Source organism: Electrophorus electricus, chromosome 1, assembly GCF_041902795.1.
Source record: "Electrophorus electricus isolate QZ-2024a chromosome 1, ASM4190279v1, whole genome shotgun sequence".
Classification (NCBI taxonomy): domain Eukaryota; kingdom Metazoa; phylum Chordata; class Actinopteri; order Gymnotiformes; family Gymnotidae; genus Electrophorus; species Electrophorus electricus.
Window position 1 is genome coordinate 31,929,359 of NC_137497.1, and position 25,000 is coordinate 31,954,358.

General features: G+C 45.0%; 1 protein-coding gene across 1 annotated transcript in view; it reads left to right on the forward strand.

The window, feature by feature from the left end:
- The window catches only part of znf804b (zinc finger protein 804B), an 89,649-nt gene that overhangs the window by 1,521 nt on the left and 63,128 nt on the right, over window positions 1–25,000 (forward strand). The window lies entirely within an intron of this gene.

Here is a 25,000-nt window from a genome sequence, read left to right on the forward strand (position 1 = left end):
TTCGAGACGAGACGCTACAGAAGATTGACCTCCATGTCCTCCGCTACGTCGCCAGTCGAGGCAGCACAGACAAAACTTTCTTTAGAAAGGCAGTCAAAATTGATTTACATTTGTTTCCATTCTTCTCATTTCACTGAAGACTTAACCGAAGCCCCAACTCATCCCAGATATTCAGAGTTGGGACTCAAACTACAGCCGAGATAAGGGCTTTAGTCAGTAAACGGATACGAGCAAAACTGATTTTGACCGTTTTCACAATCTGTAAAGAACCGCTTCTGTATATGTTAAAAAGAGGTACTTGCTTGACCTCTGTGTGTGAGCGAGAGCATCTGCGTGCATGGGCTTACATCGAGAAGCGTGTCTGGGTGTGTACGTGAGAATGCGTGTGCATGATCTTTTGCTTGCAGTCCATGAGCAGGCTTTGCGAGACAGAGCACTTGCAAATCTGCCCTGCATGGCTGACTTTCGGAGCGGTGCCGCTGGGTTCTGCTATCTTCCTGACTCACCTGCCATATCTTTGTACACACCCTGAACTAAGACAGGACCACAGTCCCTCACAGTGTCCCAGAGGAGTGACACAAATGCCAGCAGGAGGTGCAGCAAGGAGCACGGAGGAGGAGAAAGGGGGGTGTTCAGGGAGAACAGCCCCTCTCTCTCTCTCTCTCTCTCTCTCTCTCTCTCTCTCTCTCTCTCTCTCTCTCTCTCTCTCTCTCTCTCTCTCTCATGACTCTACATTCTACAATCCATACGACTGACTCAGAGATGAAACCCCCTCCTGACCACTTTAGCAGCAGGTCTAGATCTCTGATCTAGAACATGAAGTAATGTGAGGGTCCCAGTTCTCCCAGTGAGTTTAGGCGAGGTAGATGGGGCGCAGTGAAGCGAGCGTTGGGATTCACATCCAGGCAGTGTCTCCTTCTCTCACCCCCACACAGGCCCCTTCTGTCTAACCTTATAGTTCCCACTCTTTTTAGAAACTGGATGTGTGTGTGTGTGTGTGTGTGTGTGTGTGTGTGTGTGTGTGTGTGTGTGTGTGTGTGTGTTACACCTTCTACTGCCTTTTCTTTCTCCTCTTCCTCGGATGGACGCCTTCATCTCTCTTAAGCTCATAAATGATAGCGTAGTGTGTGCTCGGACTGTACCAACTATAGCTCAGACTTGCTTTCCTGCCTTTCAACATGAATTTGTGCCAATGTGGTGTCTGTGTCTGTGTCTGTGTGTGTGTGTGTGTGTGTGCGTGTGTGTGTGTGTGTGTGCTTTCAGAGCAGTTAGTTCCCCAGGACTGTCAGGCTGGGCTGGATGACTGGGGTGGAGCTGGCCTGCTTGCTCACAAGCCTAATGGGCAGTCTGGTCACAGGCCTGATGGGCAGTCAGAGCAGCTGTTGTGAGATGGGTGCTTGCTCTAGCTTAAATCAAGGTGTCATGTTCGCTTTGCCTCAAATCAACAAACACGCATGCACGCACAGGCTCAGTAATGGCCAGCTCAGTAATGGCACTTTGTATTTCCTCCATGTAGAGCTGACGGATGGTTTCCGCCCTCTTATCTCTCATCTTCAATAATATTTTGCATTTATCACAAATGTACGCTCTAGTAATGCTTTAACACTAAATTGTTTGAGTCAAGCTACGCATCTCTAAATGACAGATCAGTGCCTTGTGATGTGCTTGTATTAGAAAAGCTGCCACTCAATGTGCTTTGACTCTTGAACTTTGTATTGAAAGCAAATGGTGAACATCCCGCAAACAAACATTGCCCTGTTGCACCAGGCCTCGCAGTCTGAACCAGGCTCAGCAGTACACAAAACATGCTGGGCGTCTATTGTGAAAAGAAACGGAACAGTCTTGAGGAACAGCTTTTGAGTTCATTTTTCTCAAAATTAAATATGCATGCAATCACTTTTTTCTCTCTTTGTATATTATCCCCCCCCCCCCCCACACACACACACTCACACTCACACGTATGCACTCACAGATGTTCATCTGCAGTAGCTCCTCAGATAAACACTAGAGGGCGAACATCACTGGCCGGAACATTTGTTAGGTCATCTCGTTTATGAGCAGTGAAAAATGGTGCCAGCAACGTAAATTAAGAATAAACTTAGTGAGTGGGTGTTTGTGAGCTTCCTCTTGATGTGTTAAAACTGCTGCTGATACCCCCAATGTTGTGCAGTTCAACAAGGAAATTCTGTTTCACGCTCCATTCACACGCACGCATACACACACCCGACAACACCGTGTGGGCTGCAGCCCGTTTCGAGCCGATGTTTGTGATGTGTGTGTTCCTCCTCCGTGCTGTAATGAGTTGAAGAATGATAGTCTAAATTAGCCCCACTGCTATTTGTTGACTTTCAGGCCACTGTTTGCCGTGTTGGCCTTTGCTCATTTATTTCTCGTATGTGACTCCATCCCCAGTCAGTCACTTTAAAAGTCATGCCAGAGGAGTGTTTCAGAAAGCACTGCGTAAACCCGACTGGCCACGTCGATTCAGTGCGCTTTTTAAAGCTCGCTCGCGGTGTGCTAATTCTCACTAACTGATAAGCGTCTACTCTCCATCTTCCTCTGTAAGTGGTTTTGGTGATGATGGAGCAGGAATGGCGATCAGTGACTTGGGCTGTGCTGAGATCAGCGTTTTTTTAGGTTGTTTTTTTTTTTTTTTTTTTTAAATAAGAGTGCAAGCTCTGCTGCTACGTTAATAGAGTGTAGCGGGCGCCGTTTAATATTCCGCTCCAGGCCGCGGCCGTCCTCTGAGGTTGCCTGTCTGAAACTCTTTGTGCCGAGCTCCTGACGCTAACAGGGTGTGGGAACAGTAATCGCAGAGGAAGGCTAATGAATCACTCTTTCCTCTTAGAGGGGCCATACACACACACACAAACGCACGCGAAGGCTCTGAATATTTCTTTCTTTCTTTTTTGTTTTCTCCATATGTTGTTATTCAATTCACAAAACTTCTACAGATTTACATCTTGGGTCAGAAAAAGGACCCACAAAACGGCACGCTATTTTTCAAGGCTTTCAGAGAGTGGACACCAGTAATTGCCCCCACTTACACTAATTAAGCACTCAGAGACAGAGAGAGAGAGACGGAGAGAGAGAGACTGACTAGTCAGTCGGTTAGTGGGTCTGAACTGAATAGCTGAGCACAGGAAGGGATCTCTTCAGGAGTTTAAAAGCAGTTTGAGCTTTCAGGACCCATTACCATTACAGGAAATGATTGCTAATTGCACCAAAGTACTGGCAAATGATCTGGTACAAGAACGGAAAACAGAGACCTCAGACCTCAGAAAGGGTCAGATGGAGTTCAGCACACAGGATCTACTCTCCTGAGCTCCCTCGAGTTCCAGAATCCTCTTAAATTAACATGCATCATGGCTGTGTGTGTGTGGGGTGTGTGCAGGTAGCTCCACAAACACACCAAGTGTTAGTAATACGTTAGGTTAACCTTTTCAGAGATTTCCAGTGAACTGGTCCTGCTGAATAACGTGCAAAATGTTCGCTCCAGACGCCAGAGTTTCAGATGCAACTGCTTTTTGCACATTTACCTGACAGTTTTATCCAAAGCAACTTACAATTATGACTGAGTACAACTAGAGCAATTGAGAGCTAAGGGCCTTGCTCAGGGGCCCAACAGTGGTGACGCTTGAACCAGCAACCTTCCAATTACAAGTCAAGTAAGTACCTTAACCACTGAGCTACCACTGCCCCAGTTACAAACATTCACAAGTAGAACTGCAATTTATGGGAAGAATATGATACAGACGTCCCATTATTTTAATAATGTACATACTTTGAATAATCATTCAAAAGTGTTCTGTTTAGTGTGACCTAACAACATAGATTTAAAACACATTGCGTTCAGTCTATACAAGAATACATTCAGTACGTTTACAGTGGAAAGCTGCCATATTAAAACAAGCTGCCATCCAAACATACTAAAAAGTACTGAACTGAAATAACAGCTACAATATTTAGTGTCCAGTAGTCTGTTAACACACCGAAGCCGTTAACTCAACACTGGAAACTTGTACTGTAGTGTTGCCTTAGGAAAGGTGTAACGTTAACCTTTTACTCCACTCCAGAAACCAAAGAACATTTCGGCTGCGGCAATGAACAGTATTAATCAACTGCTGTATCTTAACGGGCACCTCTCCCTTTATGTAAGAAACACTGAAATTGAAATTCAGTTATTTTTGGTCAATAACAGGACAATGAGGAACTCCAGACTTAACAATGTGTCATCCATCCTCTCATCCAAAAATATCCCTGATTTCATTGTGAGCTTCATAAAAACATTCATATGTATAACCACAGGCTTCCCTCTTTTTTTTCCTACATTTCCTTAATGCTCTCAGTGCATGTTCCCTTCTCCACAGCTTCTCTATGACCCTCCACCAGACACGAATATATATAGGCAGCTTCTCCACAGGCGATGCACTGGTTTGCAAGTGTATCTCTGAGTGCTACCAGACTTTTTTTTTTTTTTTAAATCTCAAATACGTCACAAAACAAGTGCAAGTTTTCTCTCTGCTGTGTTGCTCCTTGACATGCCTGAGGTGATGCCTGGGAGCTTCTGCCTTTTGGCTTAAGGCCTCTTTGTGTGTCCTCCATACCCCCTGGCCTGGCTGTATGTTGTGAGTGAGTTTTATGTTGTTTGTGTGTTTTACGTCAGTTCGGTATGACTCCTGGGGTCTCTTCTTCTGGGCTTCATTCTGCCTGAATGGCTCGATACTGGGGCTGAGTGGCATCGGTGGTTTTCGGCAGTTGAGACGGGTTGGTGCGTAGCTGTCTCCATGATGGTGGCGGAGCGGGGGAGTAACCATTCTCCTGATTACCCAGTGGTGCTGCGTGGTATGCTTGTAGAGGTTTTGCTGTATTTTCTGCTTCCTTCCCCAGTCCGTTCACCATGGCTACAGCATGGCCGTTCTCTCCATTGGCTTCGTTGGGATACCATGGGATACTGGCAAAGAACACTTAAACAAAGATTTTAAGCCATTTAAATACATTTTTAAGTCAGACATTATTGTCTCAGGGGTGGTCGATTTAAATCATCCTTCTGGATGGCTGGGACCGTAATGGCAGAGACCACTTTGAGTTTAGTCACTTCCATGCAATATTAAAGTAGTCACCCACATGAATAGGCCTTTGCTGGAATGTTGTCCTGGTGTCTCTGCTATAGGGTTAGTCAACAGGGGGTCCACACCTGCACAGGTGTGGCAGTGTTCTGCTTTGTGTCTGGTTTGAACTGCGAATCCTGGTCACCATACTGACCACTTATCATATAAGTTCTAGCTCTGTACGATTCCTTGGTGGTCAACATGTAGAGAGTTGAGAATTGTCTCGTGGGACAGAGGGGTATGGGAACAGCCATTCTTTGTCCTCTCATCAAGAGGTCTCCCATTCCAGACAAGTTCAGTTGTTGAGGCCAGTATGGTACAAACGGGAGGTAGGCACGATTTTTGCCACCGCCCATTTTTCGCAGTTTCAGGTTGAATCTGCTTCATGTTCATCTGCTATTTATCACTGCCTGCAGACACTTTACATCCGCAACTTGTTCTTTTTCTGCCTGAGTGAAGGTGTGTTTCTCTGGAATTTAAGATAAGGCATCCGCCGTAATTAATTGCTTAGCAGGCACAAAAGCATTCTCAGCTGATAAGTCGAGTAGCCTCAGCCTGAGCACAGTATTCAGGGGCTTATCAAGGGATTCGGGACATGAAGAGCCTTCGTCCCACACCAGCCTGGGCTGCTGCTAGTATTTCAAGCAGTCCATAGCATTTCTCTTCCTCACCTCTGACAGACGCCTACAGAAGAGCGTGATTGGTTGGCGGTCACCGCCATCCAACGTTTTCTCCATCGCCGTTGCTCCAAGTCCAGTGGGCGATGTGTCTGCTGCCATGCAGGCATGTTACGGTGCATGAGTAGTGGGCTAACACTACTCTACACTCACTACACTAGTAGTGAGCAGAGTTCACTTTTCCGCCTCTGAAGAGTCTCTCCCTGCGGCACGCTCCCCAGAACCCTCAGCTGTTCTCCGAGCCTTTCAGTGGGTGGGTGAATGATGCAAGATGAGGTAAGAACCTCCCTAGGTACTTAGCCATGCCCATCAATCTTCAGATGTCCGCGACACATGGAGGTTTTGGCATTTCCACTATACCTGTGACCTTGTCTGGCTGTGGGATGACCCCTTGGGAGGTGAACCATAGCCCACGGACATTATGTTGTCTTTGCCAAAGTCCCATTCATTATTCCCTGTCAAACCTGCGTCAACCTGCTTCAACTTGAAAGGTGCTTTGCATACACTGCAGTGTCATCGGCACAGCAAGTGACACCCTCACCTCCTTGGACTATGTTTTCAAAAGTGTCATGCATCACTGGAAACGTTCTAGGGCTGAGGATATTTCAAATGTCTTTTGAGTCCAAGTAGGGCAGTTAAGGTGGTCGAGAGAGCACTGTCTTCTGTCAGTAGGATCTGCCAAAAGTCCACTGTGGCATTCAGCCTGGTAAAAGCTTCAGCTCCTGAGATCAATGCCACTTTGTAAAGACCAATTTGCTCCTTGTGGCTTGGGCACAAAGGCCAATCCTGTGTGGCCATTGGCTATCACACTTGTAGCATCCTTGCATTCTAGGCCAGCTATTATTTGATCTCCCAGTAGGAGCTCAGTTCTCTGGGGGAAGATGGAACGTATGACACTGCTCTCAGCTCCAGTTCGATTTTGTAGGGCTCTTTTAACTTCTCTAATCAATTGAATTGGAAAGCTGGCAATAACTCTCGCAGTTTATCTAAGACTGTGTGAACATATGCAGACATTCAGTGACTGGGTGCCTTAGCAGTGGCTTTTGATGGTCCATATACTGTGTAGGTGTCTTGCTCATCTGTTTTGATTTAGATTCCTAATTTTCCCATTCACATCTAGAATGTGGTTTTCCAGCCCATGATCTTTGCGGGTTGTCTGTAGTGCCCTTTGTGTTGCTGACCCAAAGCCGGAGCATGGAATTTCAGTGTCCGCTGGGCCACTATCTAAACTGAACTTAATGTTCTCTCCATTTAAACTGAGTAATTCATTCCATTCACTGTTTCCAGGCTAATGAGGAAGACAACATCCTCTACCTGTCATTCCATATGCTCTGATATGGAGCTGACCTCTGGCTGCTTTGCATTTCTTTTCATAATGACCTCATTGGTCACTTTCGAGACACTGCCTCATACACAGAGAGGTCTTTCCACTGATGTCTATTGTCAATTCCACCTCTCCCACATGCTGTGGGTTATTTGTTATCTGATTATTCTTTTTTTTCTGTGTGTGATGTGATTTTGAGCTTTTTTCATCTCTTTTTAGCTTGAATTGCTTTAAGACTTTCTGTTGTGCAGCCATGCAAAATATTGCATTGAATACAGTTATTTTTTCAGATTCATTCTGCCTCCCCTTATCCATATTTTCCTAGCATGAAGTCAGGATCACGTTGTAAATGTTACGACAGTTTTGCATTGCAAGGGCTAATGACTTTCCTGTCTCTGATCAATTCTACTCTTTGAGGTCTGAATAAAAAGTAATCTGCCAGAGTGTGGGTGGCAGAAATAAATGACTTTATAATATTCACAAGCTCTTGCAAGTGTCTATTTAAATGTGCACGATTAAAGATACAATTTTTCTTGCTTACAAAAGGTGCTTCCGAAAAGCTCCTACTATGAGAAGAGACAATTACTTCTGTTCTTCTGTTAAGGCTATTTGTCTTAGTCAGGTTAGCGTTTAGCTGCTTAGCTCATTAGCCATTAATCACAAAATCTGGTTACTTACAGATGTACAGACTGCTGATCCTCCAAGCTCCATCAAACAACCCGATGTTTTTCTTAAATCATTCAAAGACAAAACTAGCAATACGAATCAACATCAGCACCTGATAGTGACTATGTCTGCCTTCTCTCTCCCTGATTATTACGCAAGTCAGTATTATGATCTGATCATCATTTCTATGCATATTATCCAACTGTTATCCATAAAAATGTGAATGCTAAATGGGTATAATTATTTTCAAGTGAAGTTTAATTTTTTTAAATGAGGGAGGGTATAGCGTAAAGTGATTAAGACCACGTGTAAGCCATGCGTAATTATTCGGTAGCTTCAATATTTCAGGAAAATGGGCCAAAAAAAGAGATATAACTGAAAATGAAAAGTCAAAACTATACTGCCTATTACAGCGTGCAGCACAATGCATATTGAAAAAATTATTAATGCATGACCATCGGACAAACGCTTTGTTATGAAAATTGGTGAGGGTCAAAATGTGTGGAGAAGAAAAAGCGCAAGTTGCTTTAAGAAGAATTAAATGTATTCAGCACTAGGAACCTGTTAGCTTCCAGTGCTACCAACTTTCCAGGAATGTCTAGAAGTACAAGGTGTCAAGTGCTCAGAGACATGGCTAGGTGAGGAAGGCTGAAACCTAATCACCACTGAAAATGTACAAGCTGAAGTGTTATGCCTGGGCCAAGAAACACCCGAAGACCATTTTCTCAAAGGTGTTACGATGGAATGAAATGCACTCTAGATGGATGAAATGGTTTGGCCTTTGGGTGGATAACTAACAGACTCTCACAGGTGTAGGAGGAATACTGCCATTGGCTGCTATCATTTAATGATGAGCTAGTTGGAAGTTTTCAGCTTGAAGGTCAACTTCACAACCTACCACCAGTTCTTCAAACAGTTCTTCTACCACACATTCTTTAGTTCTTCTACTACTTCTTCTACTTCCAGTTCTACTACACATTCTTCAAACAGTGGTTCAGGAAGAAGCAACATTCACGAAGATCATGATCCTCATGCTGGACAATGATCCCTTGCATACATTAAGGTACAGCCATTTGAATTTGGACCACTGCTTGTCTAGCTGGCAAAGGCATTAAAGAGCACAGAATGATGATTTGGCCCTGTTTCTCACTTGACTTAAGTCCTATTGAGAACTTCTGGGCCACACCCAAGCATGAGATTTATATTCAGGGAAGACAGATCACCTCTTTGAAGAGCATTTGGTAGGCTGTGGTGGCTGCATCAGCAAAACTTCATTGTAAACACATCAAGAAATTGAGATTCATTGAGATTCCTGGCCATTATTTAAAAGGAGGGTGGCTGTTCATCACTGAATAGTTTTAAAAAGCCAAAATGTTGTTAATTGTTATTTTGCTGTTTGTTATACTTTAAGCTGCCGAAAAGCTGTGCGTACTAATTTTCCCTGTGAAAGAAAAATCTAATTTTTTCTTTGTTAAACATTCTGTTGGGATGTGAAAAATGTAGGATCAGCTGAGATCATTGTATTTGTCCACCAACAAAATGGATGTGAGAAATACCAGTTGCCTAATTGTACATGCAGTGTAATAGCCAAATTGAATCCATCTACCTGTAAACATCTCCCTCCTTCTATACCTCTCTTAGTGCCTCTCAGTCATGGCTGTTTTTATCTGTTATATCATTAAACTTCAACTTCTGCCGTCCATTGGTCTTGATACTACCATTGGCCTTAATTGGTTTGAAGGCTTATTCATGTATTGTGTAATATCTGTTCTTTTCTATGAAGCACTTTTTAATCTTTGATTACAAAAAAATCTATATAAATAAAATCTGTTATTCTCTTAGATCTTTGGTTGCTCTTTGATTGGTAAAAAACATTTTCTTCCATCTTTGTAACATTTCCCACCTTTGCTTCATGCATATCCTACCATCCTAATCATTATATTTCTGTCTTTATAGGCATACCTGACAATCTTACGTCTTCAATACATTCAAAACTCAGCTGCTAGAATTCTCTCATTCTAAACATTATGCACACATCACCCTTGTCTTCTGTCAGTTACAGTGGCTACCTGTCTCACTGTGCATCCAGATTAAAGTCCTAATCCTTGGGATTCTGTAAATTATCTGATGGGTCTGTAGCCAGTTTCTTTTTAGTTTGTGATCCCTTGTCATATTACGTGTTTGGAAAGATTAAAACAAGGAGAGAGTTATGTAGGCAACCATGTAATTAACCACTTGAAACCAGAGTAACCCCTTCTTTAACATTCCAATAATTCCATGTTCTTAAAATATAACATTCCAACAACGTTTTATCTTTAAATGACACGAGACAGAAAATTGTTGAATTACATTTATCTTATTGTTTGAAGACTCTGTAGTATCATTAAATGAAAATTTTCATAGGATTAGGAGGGTTAATGTGGGAAGAAGTCCATTTAGACTCTTCCTGTATTGATTTGCTGGTCTGCTCCTTCCTGATTGTCTCTGCTCTGTCCCCACCTTGGCATGTCCCATTAATTAGCACTCACACCTGTTCCTTAGAGTCTCATGACTTTTGCCATTCCCAGATATATGTGTCACACTGGCTCGAGAGGGCACCACCTCTGGCCATCAGAGGTTGGGATCACCGGAATACTGAGCACCCTCCTCCTTGTCTGTCATCCTAGCCTTCACCTGTAAGCAGTCACTTCACTGGAGGAAACGTATTTAAGACACCCCAGTTGTGAAGTCTTGCCACTATTTAGTTTGCAGTCCTCAGCGTTCCCGTGTCTGTATTTTGATGCCTAGTTCTTGACCCTGTTTCCATTTATTCACCACAAGATTGGACTGTCATCTTCGCTTTGTTTGCCTGGCCACTTTTGATGATCTGAAATATTGACCCATTATTGCACACACACCCACAATTATTGATTTATTGTTTCGGTTTGCTCTGGTTTTCCTTGTCCCAGGTAATTTATCTTATCCGGGTGTTCGACCCCGTTACTTTGTGGCGTCTGACTGTGATTATGGATCACCGTGTGCTGTATCTGTTGACCTCTACTGTATGTGTTGGTATTTTGGAAACATAGTTTGCACCTATGTTTACAGGACTCAGACACTAAAACCTTGCAGTTATATGCAGTTACATATATCTCTTTGGTGTTTATACAAATATACATACACACACGCATACACAATCTTGAAATGCCGTGTTTCCCCGTTAGCAGGGAAGCATCATATCTAGAAGCTCAGCTTTGGTCTGTAGTAAAAGTAAACATAGCTGAATAAAAGCTGCATGTTTTTACAAGCTGGCAGTCATGCACTTATGGTCCCAAGGTTTGCGTGGCATTATGTCATGTGTCTAAAGTGAAAACGTTTAAGGTTCTTTCACAAATGAAAGACACCTTTTATAGACACGTTACCTTAAATGCCAGACATCCTTTCTTGTAACTCTTTCCTATAAAAATAAATGTGATATACAATGACAGCCACACACAACCTGACCGTGGGTTTCAGCTGGTTTACTCCTTCAGGTTCCCTTTTATTTTGGCGGAGAAAGATCCAGCCAGGGTTGGCCGGCATTTAGGTCCGATACGCGTGGACTTTCACTCAAGCCCTGAGAGATTAGATTTGAAATATAATTCACTGGTATGTTGAGCATTTTGGCCGGTGCAGTGATGTAGATGATCGTGGATGGGCAGGTGATTTTATTGGAGTTCACCCTTCCCCAGTCTGATGAGAAATTCAATCAAGTCCTGTTGACATTTTGAGCTCATTCCAATTGGGTAGACAAGACCCAAGCAAAGAGGAAGAAAGGCAACTGTAGCAGGGAGAGAGAGAGAGAGAGAGAGAGAGGGAGAGAGAGAGGGAGAGAGAGAGAGAGAGAGAGAGAGAGAGAGAGAGAGGGAGAGGGAGAGGGAGAGAGAGAGAGATGGGGCAGAGGGGAAGAGACATGGGGAAAGAGAGACACGGGGGAGATACGGGGATAGAGAGAGTCGGGCTGAGAGAGAGAGAGAGAGAGAGAGAGATGGGGCAGAGGGGAAGAGACATGGGGAGATACGGGGGGAGAGAGAGACACGGGGGAGATACGGGGGGAGAGAGAGACACGGGGGAGATACGGGGGGAGAGAGAGACACGGGGGAGATACGGGGGGAGAGAGACACGGGGGAGATACGGGGGAGATACGGGGGAGAGAGACATGGGGAGATACAGGGAGACACGGGGGAGAGAGACATGGGGAGATACAGGGAGACATGGGGGAGAGAGACATGGGGGAAGGGGGAAGAGACATGGGGGAGAAGAGGAAGATTGAGAAGGAGAGAAGGGGAAAGGTAGGTCTGGTCTGTCCAGGCCCTTTATCCTGACTGCACGGTTCCAGTACATGAGCTATGGAAGTTTGGGGAAGGCTGCTGTTCAAATCCCCACAGTATTCACCGTACTTCTGAGGAGGAAATGTGCTCTGAATAGGAAAGCAAGTTCCAGTTTCATCAGTGGAGTGTGTTGGCCTTTTGTAGTACAGACTCCTAAAAATGACAGGATCAGCCAAGCACACACCCACCTGCTCCGTCAGGAAATCAACTATGCGCACATACATGCCACACTGAACACTGCACAGTGCTACTCTAGGGCAGCACCAAATATAAGTGGCCATTGTGAGCAAGGGAATGGTACGTGGTTAGTGCGAATTAAGGTGGAATTAGTGTATTATTTCTCTAGATTCATATGCATTGCACAGGTGTGAGTAGACCTCCCGTGTGACTACTCCTGAGAGCTGCGTGACTCTAGTTCACGTTTCAGAACACGGGTGTGGACGCGTCCGAAGTTAAAAATAAAATCATTTCCAAATGTGCTCAGTGCTTTTCCACGGGGAGATCATTTTGTGTGCAAGGTGGCTTCTGTGGTCATTAGTGAGCACAGAGCAGCGTGTCGGTGTCCTGGCGGATACAGCCGGACCATTAGCTGCTCCCATGCTCCTGCCGTGGAGTAGGCTCGCCCCGGCAGGGTTTACGCTCGGATACAGCCTCGCTGCAGTAGGGCAGCAGGACTTTCCAGTGCTCAGGAGAACACTTTGGCCTGGATCGGCCTCTCTGAGCCCTGCTGACATTGCTACTAATGTAGGGAAAGTGTATTTCCTTCTCTAAAGTTAAAATAATAAACGTAAAAGTGGCCGTGGTAATACCTTCATGACCCTGACTACATGACTCAGCTTCAGGTGCTGGTAATTAAGGGACCGCAGAAGTTAACTCTGTCTGTTAGGATCTTAAATGTTACCATTAGAATGGAATGATGTATGGGATGTCAGAGTCTAAGATAATGATGTGTAAACTGGAATTTGGGATATATTTCATATGAGGATTTCTTAAAACTGTCCCGATTTTAAATAATGGATCAAAGATAAAGTATTTATGAATGAGAAGTGTCAACTGTGGGAAGTGCTGTATTATCTTTTGACAAATGATGGATTAAAAACAGTTAGGGGAGAGGATTTATCGAACCTGCCATGTTTGACAGGGCGCTCCATTTTCCACCGAATCATAAGTATGAACGTTAAATGTGTGCACACATCTGTCTCCATGGAAATAAATACATATACTATACTGTTTCATTAAAAAGACGAGAGAGAGACGGAGAAGGAAGTGCAGAGAGAGAGAGAAGCTCCTATCTTACTAAATCAGTGTTTCTCCATTGATTAAATTAAGGCATGCTCAGACTCTCTCAGAGGAAATGTCCTGTTTCTATTAAGAATACAGATGCCCCCTCCACACACACACACACACACACACACACACACACACACTATGCCATGTGAAGTTTAGAGTTAGTTCTGCTGACCTGCTGACACAGTGGGGTGGGGGGTTCACACGTGCGTGCGTGCGTGCGTGCTGGAAGTGAGGTCTGCCACACATCAAATCTCAGCTCAAATCTCTGTTATCATTTGCTGAGACTCCTCATTCACACAGCTGACAAACATTACTGCAGTAGAGACAGTATGAGAGACGCAGAGTCAGAGAGACAGAGTCAGAGACAGAGAATCAGAGACGGAGAGAGTCAGTGACAGAGAATCAGAGAGTCAGAGTCAGTGACGGAGAGTCAGAGTCAGAGACGGAGAGTCAGAGTCAGAGACGGAGAGAGTCAGAGACGGAGAGAGTCAGAGACGGAGAATCAGAGACGGAGAATCAGAGAGTCAGTGACAGAGAGTCAGAGTCAGAGAGACAGAGTCAGTGACAGAGAATCAGAGACGGAGAGAGTCAGTGACAGAGAATCAGAGAGTCAGAGTCAGTGACAGAGAGTCAGAGTCAGAGACGGAGAGTCAGAGACGGAGAGTCAGAGACGGAGACGGAGAGTCAGAGTCAGAGACGGAGAATCAGAGAGTCAGAGTCAGTGACAGAGAGTCAGAGTCAGAGAGACAGAGTCAGTGACAGAGAATCAGAGACGGAGAGAGTCAGTGACAGAGAGTCAGAGTCAGGGCGAGATGGTGAGAGAAGGTGCTGAGAGTTGTTGATAAGAGGCCGGGGACGTCACCTGCATTTAAAAACACACCGTGGTACCACAGTCATTAACTCCGTCACTGAATCGTGGCTGATGCCTGCTGTAATTATAGTGTGTGATGGATCAGAGCACAAAGGGTGTGGGAAAAGCACACATGGTTGCAAGGGAGAATGTGAACATCACAGGAAAGGATTTAGCACGTGTTGTGATCCCACTTGTCAGGATCATGAATTCACTGATTAAACCGAGCACAAAGTTAAGCACACAGAGAGCACCGCCAGAGACTGCCATCAGGAAGAGGAAACTGGGTTTTGTTTCGAAACCCAGCTGACGAAGCTCAGCATGCGTCGGAGCACGTCTGTGTGTTTGCGGCTTTAGTTGTGGGAATTGCACTCGTGTTGTGTCTGTCCATCATATTCCATCGGGTGAATCCCGCTGCCTCAAAAAAACGAATGCATTTGGATCTCAGTACAGGTTAGTGCAATAGGGAATTCTAGGTCATAGCTTACTACACATTATTTCAGCACAGGGATCTGACCGACTCGCTGAAGTCCCTCTTAGAATTTAGGTCGGAAACGCTTAAGGTTACCAGTGTTACCAAGAAGTGACATTTGCCAAGTGTCTGCGAATGTCACTTCTTCGTAATGGAAGCTTGGTGTTCAAAGCTTGACTCCATATCGCTAATAATGGGTGCGGATCTGATCCGCTTTTGCTCCATGAGAACCCACTGCAGTAAAAAGCACTAAACAACATTCTGGTTGGATCAAACCCCAAGAGGTTGTAGTTTTCCTCATGGGGAATATTGCGAGGGGGGCCGGGGCGGGGCAGAGAGGTAGAGTTGTGGTTGGGGCGGGGCAGAGAGGTGGAGTTATGGTTGGGGCAGGGAGAGGGTAGATTGTGTGTCATATATATTCAGTTCTGCCCTCATTTCCAAGCAAATTTGATTATTTATTGCTTTCATATTTATTTATGGACGAAGGTCAACCAGAGAGAGGACTGCAACCCAAAGAGCTGGTTTTGGGAAGATATACAGACTACAAACACACACACACGCGTGCGCGCACACGAACACACACACAGACATACACATAAGCACATCTGGAGGAATCCTCTTGTTTTGTGACTGTTTAAATTTAATCTTAGAGCAAATATGGGACAAATGTCTCTGTAGGAAAAACCATAAGGGTTCCACTGTACAAACAAAACTCTCTGCAGCAGGACATACAGAAGAATAGTGAACGTGTGTTGAGATGTGTGGATAGTGAATAAGGTATGTGTATGTGTGTATGTATGTGTGTGTGTGGGGGGGGGGGGATGTATTTAGCTGTTTGTGTCCAAATGTCCCCAGAATTTAATATTGTGGAGACATGTGGCCAGTCCCGAAGCGATATCTATCTATTTATTTATTTATTTATTACATAAAATGAAGCTTTTATTGGACAACCCCTTATAGATATTAATGTGTGTGTGTGTGTGTGTGTGTGTGTGTGTGTGTGTGTGTGTGTTTGTGTGTGTGTGTTTATAGATGATGTGACTATCGTCTGAATGTATTTTCCTGATGCTGTTTAATGATTCTGCCCCTTAGGCATCCTGTCCTGCCCAAACCACATAATGTGGACACACACGCAAACACACACGTATGTGCAGACACAAATGTGTGCACACACATGTGCATGCCCACACACACAAACATGCACTGACATGCATTCACAGAGAAGGAGATTAGTATTTGTGATTCAAGGCTCTGTGTATGTGGGTTTGCGTGTGTGTGTGTGTGGTCAGATTTAGCATTCAGATGGGACATCAGGACAAATTGATTTTCTCTTCTTTACAGCCTTGAGCAGGTTCCGATGCCATTCTCTGTGTGTCTTATCGCGTGTGTGTGTGTGAGTGTGATTGTGTGTGGGTTCTAATCTGAGCAATTGCAGTGATAATGTCATCACAGAGGCCAAATGTTTGTATGCTGATAATGTTTCTTAGTTTTAACAGTCCGCACACACACACAAGCGCACACACACACACACACACACACACACACACACCCTCACACACGCCTGCACACACTCACACACGAACATAGAGCTTGTGGGAATTCTTGTGGAAAATTGAATTGGCCAGCCAGGGACTGTCATCTAACTAATCACTTATTCTAGAAAAATGTAAATGGCGATACAGTAGCAGCTAATGTAGACGTGAACTGCGCTATCTCTAACCTCTGTGGTGTAGGAAACACCACTGCAAGCCATCTCGCTCTCCGAGCTATAGGACAGATCAGACTGATTCACTGCAGTCATGCGTAAAGCCTAAAACTTCTGAGAACCGAATTCTACATGTTTATAGCACTTATCATTGTTTAAGATAGACCTCATGTATTTTGCACTTCTAGGTATCAGCATTCATCCCTGTATTCTACAGTATTCTAGTTCATTGGTATGTTTAATTCTAACCTACTGTACTGTACTTGGATATATTCTATGAGTAAATGACAAAGCACTTTTGTAAGTCACTCTGGATAAGAGCGTCTGCTAAATGCCGTAAATGGAAATGGAAATGTACATTTAAAAAACCCAAAAAGTTTAGGCTGCGAGGGAGCAGGCCGCAATTCCAGCGGTGACCCGTGCAGAGAGGTTCACCGACAGGTGCACGCCGCTGATGTGCTGGCTGTTGTGCTCGCACTTCAAAGACACGAACGCGTGGACACTCTCCATATGGAGGGACACTGTAAGTGCTATCCGTCAAACAAAGTGCTATCAGTCTGGTGTGCTGTCTTGTTGTAGCCTGCAGGACTTTACTGACTATGAGAGAGATTTTTGTTTGTTTGTTTGTTTGCTTGCTTTTGATGATGACAGGATCACCTTGGGCATCAGCAAAAGCGTTCCTCAAAAGCTGGTAAATAATTGGATGTCCGACTGGGTTATGTGCTGTTTTCTGACTCACAGGGGCAGCACGATATATCGTTTGTCAACCACTACGATACTGGCTTCTGCAATACTGATATTTCTCATTTGCACACTGACAGGCCCCGTCATGCAAATGGACATGTGCTTGCACAATATGTGCATCCTTTACTTGGTGTAGTTTGCTACACACAGCCAATCAGGTTTAGTCCTGACTACTGGGAAAGACTGCTTCATTGTGAGACTCTCATATGCCGTGTTCCATATCAGCCATGCAGTGTTGCCGTTTAAAGCTGTTGACCGATCACTGATCTCACCCACAGAAAAACTGTTCATGCACTGTTGAAGTGGGCGGGGCATAGCTTTCCCTAGGCCATGGCTCCACCCTCCATCAGCCCCAAGTTTGTTACCGTTAAAGAGAGAGAGATGTGCAAGCAGTTATCTGGCACTTCCCAGCAGTTCACTTCTCCCATTAATGACCCACTGCTTCCCAGAAGCACAATTCCTCTAAGGAATGTACAGAGAATCATTATGTGACTGCTTAAGAGGCCATTTCTGTTTTTAGCAGTCTACACATTGGTGATGAACTACTGCTTAGTGCCAGAATATTAAAAGCAGAAATATGGCTCGGCTTCTGGGAAGGGATGCTGCTCGAAAGAGTGTTGATAAGTTTTGATGCTTTTGCTGGTAGCATTAAAAGTGTGTTTGCATTTTCTTGTCTGACTGTGTGTGTAGTGTGTGTGTGTGTGTGCCTGTTTGTGTGTTTGTATGTGTGTGTCTGTGTTTTCGTGTGTGTGTGTGTGCGTGCATGCGTGCATGCGTGCGCACGTGTGTGCGTGCGCATGCACACGTGCGTGTGTGTGTGCGTGTGTGTCTGTGTGTGTGTCTGTGTGTGTGCGCGTGTGTGCGTATGTGTGCGCGCGTGTGTGTGCGTTCATCTGAGCTTGGTAAATAATGTTCATCTTACTGTACACACACATCCAGAGCTCTGTTTGGTGGCACAGTAACTGCTTTTTTGGCAAAACCTACAACAATGACATTGTTCATGCAGTTTACAATGCAAAAGTTCGCAACTCTTGACCAATTGAGCCCTTGCAATGAAAAACCATTTTAAAAGTCCCTTTACTGTTTATCTGCATTCTACACAGTAAAAACAATAATATAAAGCATTATCGCAAGTTTTATTTTTAAATACCATATGAATGAATTAAGGTAAATCTGAATAAAGCATATTTAGCAATTTAATACAATTTTAACTTAAAAGTTAAACATTTTAAAATTTAACATATAAAATCAAAGCTAAAATAACTCAGGACACAAAGGGCATATGGCTGATATATAGTATGGTTTTCCATTACAAGGGCTCAATTGTCATTATAATGAAGTTCTGATGTGACATTATATTCCATTTCTGTTGCTATGTCCTGACACAAAATAACAATGCGTTTTTATGATAGAAAATATTCCTTAAAAAGATGCAAAAGCCGGAAACGTGTTGCTACCTGAATACTTAATCCCTTTTTTTCAGTATTTTTGCAGAGCTGCACTAAGAGCTGTAGGTCTGGCATGGCGAACATGTACCAGGGTAAAGCAGCTGTGATTTGAGCCAAGTGTTGCACTCTTGGTTCGGCTGAGTCAGAGCAAGCTTCTGTCCCCACACACACACTACAAACCACACCATCACCACATCAGATACACTACACACCACACCATTACCACATCATACCCCACACGCACACTACACACCACACCATCACCACATCATACCCCACACGCACACTACACACCACACCATCACCACATCATACCCCACACGCACACTACACACCACACCATCACCACATCATACCCCACACGCACACTACACACCACACAAACTACACACCACACCATCACCACATCAGATACCGCACACTACACACCACACCATCACCACATCATACCCCACACGCACACTACACACCACACCATCACCACATCAGATACCGCACACTACACACCACACCATCACCACATCATACCCCACACGCACACTACACACCACACCATCACCACATCATACCCCACACGCACACTACACACCACACCATCACCACATCATACCCCACACGCACACTACACACCACACCATCACCACATCAGATACCGCACACGCACACTACACACCACACCATCACCACATCAGATACCGCACACTACACACCACACCATCACCACATCATACCCCACACGCACACTACACACCACACCATCACCACATCATACCCCACACGCACACTACACACCACACCATCACCACATCATACCCCACACGCACACTACACGCCACACCATCACCACATCAGATACCCCACACGCACACTACACCCCACACAAACTACACACCACACCATCACCACATCAGATACCGCACACGCACACTACACACCACACCGTCACCACGTCAGATACCCCACACACATCACACCACACCACATCAGCCAGAATCACAGCTGTTGCAGTGGATTTTAGCTAAAAAAAAACAAAAAACAAAAACAAAAAAAACTCCAGATCATGGCCTTGTCTGACCATGAAAACCTCTTTCCCATCACACGAAATCTTCTTTCTGACAGTTTGAATCTCTACCTGGATATGGTTGTCTTTATGTTTACATGAAACTTCATCAGGACTTCATCCAAACGGCATTACCTCTGTTTTAACCTGATAAGAAGTAAGAAGTGCCCAGCTACGTTTTCCTCTAGGACTAGGACTGTTGTGCTTACATCACTCAAGCTTTGCACTTTTAATCATTCCAGTGTGGCTCCTTTCCCCTCACATCCATTACTAATGCCGGAGCATCTGGCTTGATGAATCACTAAACAGCTCAACTCATCAGGCCGGGTATTTCTCCATCTAGCATGGTGGGTGGCTGTCAATACCATAGATTACACACTACTGCCCCGTGCGTGCGTGTGTGTGTGCGTGTGTGTGTGTGCGTGTGTGTGTGCGTGTGTGTGTGCGTGTGTGTGTGTGTACGTGCACATGCGTGTGTGTGTGTGTGTGTGTGTGTGTACATGTGTGTAGGCATGAATGGGAAGGGATTTGTATTTTCATTCAGGGAAAATCTGGATTTTTATGGCCTGCCCTCTGAAATGTACTGAATCTGGAATTCTGACTGTGGTGTAGCAGTTCTAGAATGTGTGTCATTTTATTTAATAAAAAGCCCATTGCAGTGATCTGTACATCACTCCAGTTTCAGTGTGGGAATGGTTTTGAACTGATACATCTCCACATGGCTGACCTTATCAAGAGAGCCACAGTTCAGATACGTGTGTAACTGCACAGGTCACACTCTCAGATATACACAACAAAACTTAAACTGCACCGAGTCCTGACATATTAGAGCTCTGCTTGGAGCATTCACGAGTCTCCGCCAGCGATCGTTACACTACGACGAATTTCCGTTTACTGTGGACGTGAGGCGTAGTCAAGCGGTTTCGGCACTGAAAATGTCAGAGCTGTTTGCTGTTAAAGACGCTTTCGTTCTAATTAGCACACCAACAGTCCTGCCAGAGCCAGAACTGTAACTTGCGTCCCACATGTCTGTGCGGTGTATGTGCTTATTCATGCGTGTGCACGTATGTGCATGTGTACGTGCTCGCCTATACATGTACCCTGGCGAGTGTTGGCACGCGTTCCGCTAATCTTCCACTCGCCAGCCAGATGTACGCGTCCCCAGCAGATGACAGACGGTTCTTCTGAGGCGCTCCGGCTGTTGGATGTGTGACGTGTGTTCCTGATGTGCGGGGATGCAGGGAATCTCCGATTTCCATTTGCTTATATTTGACGGGTTGTTGAATGCGACTGTGTGTTTAAACGAAGTCGTTTTACAATGAGGATGAAATTAGCATTCACAGTTTACATGACTAGAACACCCCTGCACACACCAATATGACATACAGTCATACATATACATGTATATATAAATATTCGTTAACTCCATGGAAAGTAACGTATAATGTATAACAAACGAATAATGACCTTCCAGAATGCTAATTAGGGCTAAAGGCTGCAGTACAGCCAGTTCAGCATTTTGAAGGAGGTTCCTCTTCTTGAGAGGTTCCTATTCCAGTCAAGGACTGCATTGTAAACTCCTCTCACACCTCACATGCTCGTATAATTACCGGCCGTCAGGTGAGCTGATGAACCTGGAGGAAACTTTCCAGGCATGAAACTCGCTGGTGTTGCACTTTACAACAACGCAGACAAGCAGAAAAGTGCTGATGATGGAAGAGAATCACTAATCATCACGGGTGCGTGTGTGTGTGTGGTGTGGTGTGTGTGTGTGTGGTGTGGGTGTTGTGTGGTTGTGTGTGTGGTGTGGGGTGTGTGTGGTGTGGTTGTGTGTGGTGTGTGTGTGTGTGTGTGGTGTGGTTGGGTGTGTGTGTGTGGTGTGGTTGGGTGTGTGTGTGTGTGTGTGGTGTGGTGTGGGGTGTGTGGTGTGGTGTGGGGTGTGTGTGGTGTGGTGTGGTTGGGTGTGTGTGTGTGGTGTGGTTGGGTGTGTGTGTGTGGTGTGGTTGGGTGTGTGTGTGTGGTTGGGTGTGGGGTGTGTGTGTGTGGGTGTGGGGTGTGTGTGTGTGTGTGTGTGGTTGTGTGTGTGGTTGGGTGTGTGTGTAGTGTGAGGGGTGTGTGTGTGTGGTTGGGTGTGTGTGTAGTGTGAGGGGTGTGGTGTGGGGTGTGTGTGTGTGTGAGTGGTGTGGGGGTGTGTGTGTGGGTGTGTGTGTGGTGTGTGTGTGGGGGGGGGTGTGGGTGTGTGTGTGGTGTGTGTGTGTGGGGGGGAGTGTGTGGTTGGGTGTGTGTGTGGTGTGGGGGTGTGGGTGTGGGGTGTGTGTGTGTGGTGTGGGGGTGTGTGTGTGTGGTGTGTGTGTGTGTGTGTGTGGGGGGGGGAGTGTGCATTGACTAAATGAGTGTCCTGTGTTTCGTGTCATAAAGAGGTGGGACAGGAGTTACTAAAGTGTTAAAGTGTCCTAACAAAATGATAAGATCACTGTGTTAATATCATTACATGAGAATTCAGCTCCAGTCATTGACCTGTTCAGCTTCTGCTGTCATGTATAAAAAGTACAAATTTTGCACAACCATATTTTAATACACCGCCCCTTTAAAAGTGTCTAATACAGCACCAACTGTGATTTAGCGTGTGTGCGCGTGCGCGTGTGCGTGTGCGTGTGCGTGTGGGAGAATGGTTTAGCATGTGGAAATCTGCCAGCTCTTGATGCTTGCTCTCCCGGTCTCTCTCTCGCGCGCTCTCTCTCTCTCTCTCTCTCTCGCTCTCTCCCTCTCTCTAATCCATTTGCGATGTTTCTTTCCACTGTGAAGAACGCCGACACGTTTGATGCATTAGTGCCAGGCACACCCCCCCACCCCCACCCCCTGCGAGCAGGTAAACGCTGACAGAGGGTCATGCGCTTTGAGGAGGAGTGTAACGACAGCTTGCTACGGCGCGTCTTATCCAGACTGTCTTCTCCAGAGCGGCTCAGTTGCTCAGTGCTGCACTTTAACCTCATCGCTCTTCTGATCTGGCTGAAGTTCGATCATGTTCTCCCTCTGAGTGTTTGTGTTTGTGTGTGTGTGTGTGTGTGTGTGTGTGTGTGTGTGTGTGTGTGTGTGTGTGTGTGTGTGTGTATGCATATGGGTATGGGGGTGGATGTGTGTACATGCGTGCGTAGGTGAGTGAGTGTACGTGCATGCTTGTGTGTGTGTGTGTGTGTGTGTGTGTGTGTGTGTCTTCAATAATGGTCTGCAAGTTGCTTTGATCAAAGGCAGGAAGGCACACAGTGGAACACTGTAGGCTATAACTGCCTTAAGTCTCATATAAATCTCATACAAGTCTCATGTTTCCAATGCGGCAGTCTTACACAACGCCTTCATAGAGTTCTGTGAAGATGCTTTGGGAATAGTTTGACTGGCAGCAGGAATGAGACGGTGCTGTCTGTCTGCCGTCACCTGGTGTGTGAGCACGTTAGCGTTTCACCCTTTGACCGTTCGACCTTGATTTGAGGTCGTACGTTGTTTTTCTGTCTCCCTGACCTTGTTCGCTTCTTCTCCTGTCAGGGCCTCCCTTAAGGAAGCATAACCGCTGAGCAACTCAGGAAGTGACAAGTCCTAATCAGGAACCACGAATTAGAGAAAGCGGATGGGGAGGGTGTGTAATAGCACCTCGTTTGAAATTTGTCACGGTGCTTACCGAGCTTCTCCTGACTTTGCCCGAGGAACTGAAGGGAGGTCAGGAAACACATAAACACAGTTGCCAGACATAAACATTTATGCGCAGTTAAAATGCAAATGACCCTCCTCCCCCCCCTTTAAAACTCCACCCCTACCACCATGGCCCTTCCCTCTTTTCTTTGAATTTGCTCTTCTCTTCTGTGCTAGACCCCCTTAGTGGGAGGAGCGTCCTCTCCAGGCCAGGGGTCCAGCACCATCCAGGATGGAGATGAGACGGCAACCAGCCATTTACCAACTTCCACTCCATCAGTGTCCGATTGGGTCAAAACCAGGAGATAAATTCCCACTCAGAGCGATATACTGTATGCTGGAGGGCTTTTGAAAATCCAGGAGTTTGATCTCAGTAGACCTCATGAAGGAATAAGTATTGATTAGGCAGTATATCGTATCTGTCAAGCATTCTCTCTCTGTCTGTTCAGATGGCTTTAATTAACGCATTAACACAGACTTTGAAAGATTTAGTACACGTTAAATCACATATCAGGAAACGCTGCAGCTTGCAAGTTTTGTTTTTTTTAAATTCCTGTTCCAGCTGGAGCTTTCGGCCTGCAGCCATTGCTGAGAGCACGAAGTCGGAGGTTCCGTGGAGAGAACCTAACCACCTGTGCATCACAGGCACCTCCGTGCTGCCGTGGTTTTGTGGGGGTTTTTTTGAGTCTGCGCTGTTATTCCATCGTAAATCACTCGAGAGGATATTTTTTTTTACAATGTACTAAGGTTCCACACACCTGTTATAAGACTAATATCCACTGAACTACTTGGGGTTATGTGCTTTGTCTGAGGATATTAAATATATATAATATCAAAAGATATAAAAAGATATTAAAGATATAAAAAACAACCAAATCTGACTTGCCGAGTTAATTAACCCCTGATCTGATTTGTAGAAATTAGGCCTGTCAAATTATTACTTTTTCTGTTAAAATTAATTCAGTATCATAAAAGTTCACAAGAATAATTAACAGATCCAATTTGAAAGTTAATTTGTAGTAAATTAAATTCTGACATTGACTAGCATCAACATCAACATCAATTTAACTGCGGATATATACTAACATATTAACACGGTTGCAATTTAAGATGCCGTATAAAGACATAGACTTGTCTCTGGATTTCAGAGTGGAATATTCAGGAAGTCTAGAGAACAGAGAGGCAGAGGTGAAATGACGTGCCTCACACAAGACAGATTTTAGAGTTGTGTTTTGTTTTCAACATTCCGCCAATCAGTGTAGCTGCCAGCGAGAGTGATGTGTCAGGGGACCAGTGGCAGGCTGTATGTCATCGAATAAAGGCGTTGCCCATCGCTCGATTGGTCCAAAATGGCTTTTTTGACAGGCCGAGGAAGACAAACGCAGCCATGAATCTAGTGCGTCTGTCACTCAAGTGAGGGATGGGCTTCCCAGGCAGTTGGATAAAATACTCATCCGTTCGCCACATGTGTTCATGCCGGTGAAATCTCCCCTACCCTTCGCTACTATTCTCTTTCTGATCTAAGACTCGGTGTGGCTAATCTAAGACTCGGTGTGACTAATCTAAGACTCCGTAATGATCGATTTGGTCGAGTGGATGCCTAAAAACAGGCGCACACTT